Source organism: Loxodonta africana, chromosome 1, assembly GCF_030014295.1.
Source record: "Loxodonta africana isolate mLoxAfr1 chromosome 1, mLoxAfr1.hap2, whole genome shotgun sequence".
Classification (NCBI taxonomy): domain Eukaryota; kingdom Metazoa; phylum Chordata; class Mammalia; order Proboscidea; family Elephantidae; genus Loxodonta; species Loxodonta africana.
The window spans coordinates 157,442,257-157,448,501 of record NC_087342.1 but is presented as its reverse complement, the minus strand read 5'-3'; positions in this window follow the sequence as shown (position 1 = coordinate 157,448,501).

The window sequence follows — 6,245 nt, the reverse complement described above, 5'->3', positions numbered from 1 at the left end:
CAGGGGCGGGGGGTTGGGGACCATTATTTCAGGGGACACCTAAGTCAATTGGCATAATAAAATCTATTAAGAAAACATTCTGCATCCCACTTTGGAGAGTGGTGTCTGGGGTCTTAAATGTTAGCAAGTGCCCATCTAAGATGCACCAATTGGTCTCAACCTACCTGGGCCAAAGGAGAATGAAGAACACCAAAGACACGAGGTAATTATGAGCCCAAGAGAGTGAAAGGGCCACATAAACCAGAGATTACATTGGCCTGAGACCAGAAGAACTACAAGGTGCCTGGCTACAATCAGTGACTGCCCTGACAGGGAACACAAGAGAGAAACCCTGAGGAAGCAGGAGAGCAGTAGGGTGCAGACCCCAAATTCCCATAAAAAGACCAGACTTAATGGTCTGACTGAGACTAGAAGGACCCCAGAGGTCAAGGTCCCCAGACCTTCTGTTAGCCCAAGATAAGAACCATTCCCAAAGCCAATTCTTCAGGCAGGGATTGGACTGGACTATGGGATAGAAAATGATACTAGTGGAGAGTGAGCTTCTTGGATCAAGTAGACACATGAGACTATGTGAACAGCTCCTGTCTGGAAAAGATATGAGAGGGCAGAGGTGGTCAGAAGCTGGCTGAATGGACACGAATATAGAGAGTGGAGGGAAGGAGTGCACTGTCTCATTAGACAGAGAGCAACTAGGAGTATATAACCTGTTGCCATCAAGTCGAGGAGTATATAGCAAGGTATATATAAGTTTTTGTATGAGAGACTGGCTTGGTTTGCAAACTTTCACTTAAAGTACAATAAAAATTAAAAAAAAAATTACTATTACATCTTTGTCCAATCAACTACATAAGTGAGCCCCATCTTTCCTCTTGAAATAGGAAAAAGTAGAGCTATAATGTAAGTGATTATTATTATCATCATCATCAAGATTATTACTGATATTGCTATTATCAGAAGAGGAGCCTTGGAGCACAGTGGTCAAGCAGTCAATTGTTAGCAGGAAGGTCAGTGCTTCGAACCCACCAGCCTCACCACAGAGGAAAGATGTGGCAGTCTGCTTTAGTAAAGATTAAAAAAATATATATAGCCTTGGAAATCCTATGGGGCAGTTCTAGTCCGTCCTGTAGTGCCTCTATGAGGCAGAATCCGTTTTCGGCAATGGGTTTTATTATCAAAAAGGACAAAGGGAAGGAATTCCAATTCCAGCCTTAAAGGAATAACAGTTTCAAGACTTACTCTCCTTCCACAAAATTATTTTTTAAAAACTAACTAAAATAATGAAATAACTGTTTTCAGTTACTGGACAAGAAGAAGCCCAGGACTGTGATTCCTGAGAAAAGAGAAACAAATGAGATATGCCATACAATTGCTCTCATTTGCATCCTGGGAAATTTCAGGATCACGGCATAGAAACAGAACCTCCAAGATCAATAAAAGCACTCCAGAAATCTGCCCAGATTTCCTTTTAGTTTTGACTGAATAACAATCTGTTCATACATCGGGTAAGAATCCACAAGACAGATCACAAATCAATTTCTGGGAAAATAATGATGTCCAGAGATCAAATCAATGTGGAAATCATTTGAATTTTTATCAGTCAGTGTTAAGAAATATTATTGAATGCATGAAACATTCACTAGAGACCTCAGAAAGCCTATGTCTCAGCAGGGGACTAAATGCATCCAAGAGTATATGCTATTCTAAATCAATCCTACAAGTGCTAAAAAAAAAAAAAAAAAAAAATCCCCTTGAAAACTATCAAAAAATCTGAAAGTACTTAATTCCTTGCATATAGAAGTTTTACATTCTTTAAAGTAATACAAAAACCATAAATAAATCAGCAATCAATAATATGAAATAACTATTTCCAGCACACAATCAAAAATTACTAAACATAAAATAAGAAAAAAAAATGACAGAAAACAAGAGATAACTCAGTCATTTTAGATTCAGAAATTACAGATGAAAAACTACGTTAAAGCAGCTTTCAGAAATAAGCTTAATTACTTAATAAAGACCATAAACATGATGAAAAGAAAAATGCCAAATATACAAAAAGCTTCAAGAGACACAAACTACAATACCCAAAATTAAAAACAAAAAAGTAGAAAGCATTAATGACACATTAGATTCTGCAGAAAAATATATCAGTGAACTTGAAGACACAGAAAAATAAAGTTTCCAAAAATGAAGCAGAAAATAAGAAAAACAATGTGAATAAAAAACAGAACAGATTCTCTGTGACTTATGATAATACTGTATATCACACAGTCTAACTACATGTAATTGGTATGCTGGAAGATGAAAGTGTTAGGAAAAACAAAAAATTTAAGAAATAATACATAAAATGTGAAATTCAAAATCTATAAACCCACATATCCAAGAAATTCAACATAACCAAAAAAGGACCAACAGAAAGCAATCCATTCCAATACTCATCACAATCAAATTACTGAAAGACAGTGATTAAGAAAAAGAAAACCATCTAAAAAAAAGGCACATTACCTACAGAGAAACAAACATGATCCAGATCACTGATATCTTGTCAAATGTTATGCAAGTTGGAAAGCAAAGAATGGCATCAATAAGGTACTGACTGAAGAAAAAAAAAAGTCTCTCAACCAAGATATCTATATTTAGAGGAAATATCCTTCCAGAATTATAGGAAAATAAAGACTTTTGCAGGGGTAAAAGAGCTAAGTAAATATCTTACCAGCCATCTTACATTAACTGTTAGAGAAAAAAAAAATTAAAACAAAAAGACACCTGGAAAAATGAGTCTACATAAAGGAAAAAGGAGCACCAAAAATGATAAATATATAGATCAATATAGAAAATCTGTTTAGATTTTGTGGCTATTACAAGATAAGTAGAAGCAAATTATATCATTATATGATAATATGCTACTAAAACAAAGGAAGAAGGAGAAAACGGAACTATAATATTGTAAGAACTTACACATAATGTAAGTAAATATAATATTATCTGAAGGTAGACTGTGTAAAAATGGCATAGGGGCAGTGTCTTACCTCACCCAACCCCACAAGGAGGAAGGAGAATCAAGATCAACAATGCAAGGCTGACCTTCATAAGGCAGTGGCCAGACAAGCCTTTTCTCTCTGGCATCTTTACCAATTCTGACACCAACTGTCCCTCACACAGTGCTGTCTACTGAGTTGGATAATTCATTGCAATGACCACACATAACTCACAGACCATACTCACAACTGCAGGGTTTATTAGGAAAGTAACAATTACAATTCAGGCTTGGGAACACTGAGGGATACAGTTTTTTCTTCAGGACAGCCTCTTCCCAACTGTGCTTCCAGCATGCCTCTCCCTGGCCCTAGGCCTCTGCCCAAAGGCACTAAGCTTTCTCTCTCGGTAGGCCAGGGAGCCCACCATTCCATCTCCTGCTGCCAGGTCTCTCCTGCCACTGCTTCTAACCATCTTCAGGGTTGCAGCTTGCTCTCTCTCTGTGTCTGTCTTGGTCTCCTGCTTCCAGGAGCTTCTCAGGGCAGGGATCCCTGATCTGAAGTGTTGGCTTTATGCTCCTGGCTGTTTCTTCCTTGGCGGTGGTAGGATCCTCCCCTCTGCTCTGGATTTGGCTCATTTTTAAGGCAAAACTGAACAATCCCTTTCTTAGGCCAAAATTACCCTATCACAAAATCACCAGGGTGGAAGTTACAAGGCCATGGCTAGAAAGGCCACACACAAAAATAATTAATCACATGGTACTGTGGTTAGTTAAAATTGTATCATCAGCACTCCAGAGCTACCATTAAAAACAGGGTATAACAGGGATAGTGAATAAGTTTGTATCTGAGATAAAATTGAATGTTAAATAATTCCAGTGCAAAAAAAAAAAAAAAAAATACAGTAAAATAGGTCACAAACTACAGTAACAAATTAAAATTTAGACAAAAAAATCAGGTAGTAAATTGTTAGATTTGCACTTAATTACATAGAAAATAATAAATATAAATGCTCTAAGTGTTCCAGTAAAGCTGGAGATTATAAAACTTGATAAAAGAGCAGGTTCCAAAATATGTTGTATACAGATACTCAATTTAAGGTGAAAGATACAGATAAATGTAAAATAATAGAAAATATGTAGATTAAAAAATAGGAGATTGAAGTGGCTGTATTAATGTCAAACCAGTCAAATTTCATAAAAAGATACCATAATAAGAATAAATAAAGAGGCTAGAAGACAAAGGACCATAGACTTAGGGGACATCTACATCAATTGGCACAACATAGTACATAAAGACAACATTCTGCATCTACCTTGGTGAGTAGCATTTGGGTTCTTAAAAGCTTGAAAATGGCCATCTGTGATACAACTACTGGTCTCTTCCAGACTGGAGCAAAGGAGAGTGAAGAAAACCAAAGATTCAAGGAAACAATTAGTCCAAAGGACTAATGGACTACATGAATCACAGCCTACAAGACCCCAAGACCGGAAGATTTAGATGATGCCTGGCTACCACTACTAACTTCTCTGACTTGGATGACAACAGAGGCTCCTGGAGAAGAGTGGGAGAAAATTGTAGAATAAAAAATAAAGTTCACAAAAAGACCACACTTACTGGTCTGACAGAGACTGGAGGAACCCCAAGACTATGGCCCTAAAACACACTTTTGACTTGAAAGTGGAGCTATTCCCTGAGACCACCTCTTAGCAATAGACAAAGACTTAAGATAACCAATAACACCCCAGAGGAACATACTCCTTAGAACAATCAAGATGAAAAGGGCATTATTGGCCCAAAAGCAAAGATGAGAAGACAGGAAGGGGTAGAAAATCAGGAAAAAGGGAAATGCGAAGCCCAGGGCAGATATGAGGACAGGGCTGACACATTGTGAGAAATGAAACCAAGGTCATGAAACACTTTATGCGCAAGCAATCAAATGGGAAGCTAATTTGCCCTGCAAAGTTTCACCTAATGCAAAATAATAATAATAAAAAGAATTGCGTAATTTCATAACATATAACCCTATAACCAACTAATCAATGATAACATTAACATAAATACATAATAAGTACATAGTACCTGATTCCATTTTTTTAAAACTCAGAATAGATAAATTTATTTATGTAAAGATAGAAAAAAAAATCAGGGGTTGCCTAGGTCAAGGGGGCAAGGTTGATTTGTAATGTATTTGAAAGAACATTTGGAGAGGCTTGTTCTATATCTTGATCCTGGTGGTGGCTACACGAGTATACACATTTGTCAAAACTCTTTGTTTTATTGTACGTAGGTTATACATGTAAACTGTTTATCTAAAATATAAAGAAAAATGCAATGTAAATATAAGGGAACTGATCAGCTCTTTTCCTAAATAATTCAGCAACTTGGGAACCCCCAGGCATCTGTCAGTTTGCCATACTGTGGGGACTGAAGGGTTGCTGTGATGCCATCCGTATTCAAACACCAGCAGTGTCACCCATGGTAAAAAGGTTTCAGCTGAGCTACTAGACTAAAACAAAGTAGGAAGAACGGCCTGATGGTCTACTTCCAAAAAGAATAAGCCAGTGAAAACTTTATGAATAGGAGTGGAACATTGTCTGATATAGTGCTGGAAGATAAGTCCCTCAGGTTGGAAGGCACTCAAAAGATGACTACGGAAGAGCTACCTCCTCAAAGCAGAGTTGGCCATAATGACATGGATGGAGTAATGCTTTCAGGACCTTCATTTCCTGACTTGGCATGTCTCAAAATGAGAAGAAACAGCTACAAACATCCCTTGATAATTAGAACATAGAAGGTACAAAGTATGAATCTATGAAAATTGGAAAACCTCAAAAATGAAACGGAACACATAAACATCGATATTTTAGGCATTAGTGAAGTGAAGTGGACTGGTATTGGCCATTTTGAATCAGAGAATCACATGGTTTACTATGCCAGCAATGACAACTTGAAGGGGAATAGTGTTGCATTCATTATCGAAAAGAAATTTTAAGATCTATGCTGAAATACAATGCTGTCAGTGATAGGAAAATATTCATATGTCTACAAGGAAGATCAGTTAATGTAACTATTATTGAAATTTATGCACCAACCACTAAGGCCAAAGATGAAGAAATTGAAAATTTTATCAAATTCTGCAGTCTGAAATTGATCAAACATGCAATCAGTATTCAGTGATAATCACTGGTGGTTAGAATGGGAAAGTTGGAAACAAGAAGGATCCTTAGTTGGAAAACACGGCCTTGGTAATACTTGTGGAATGACGTC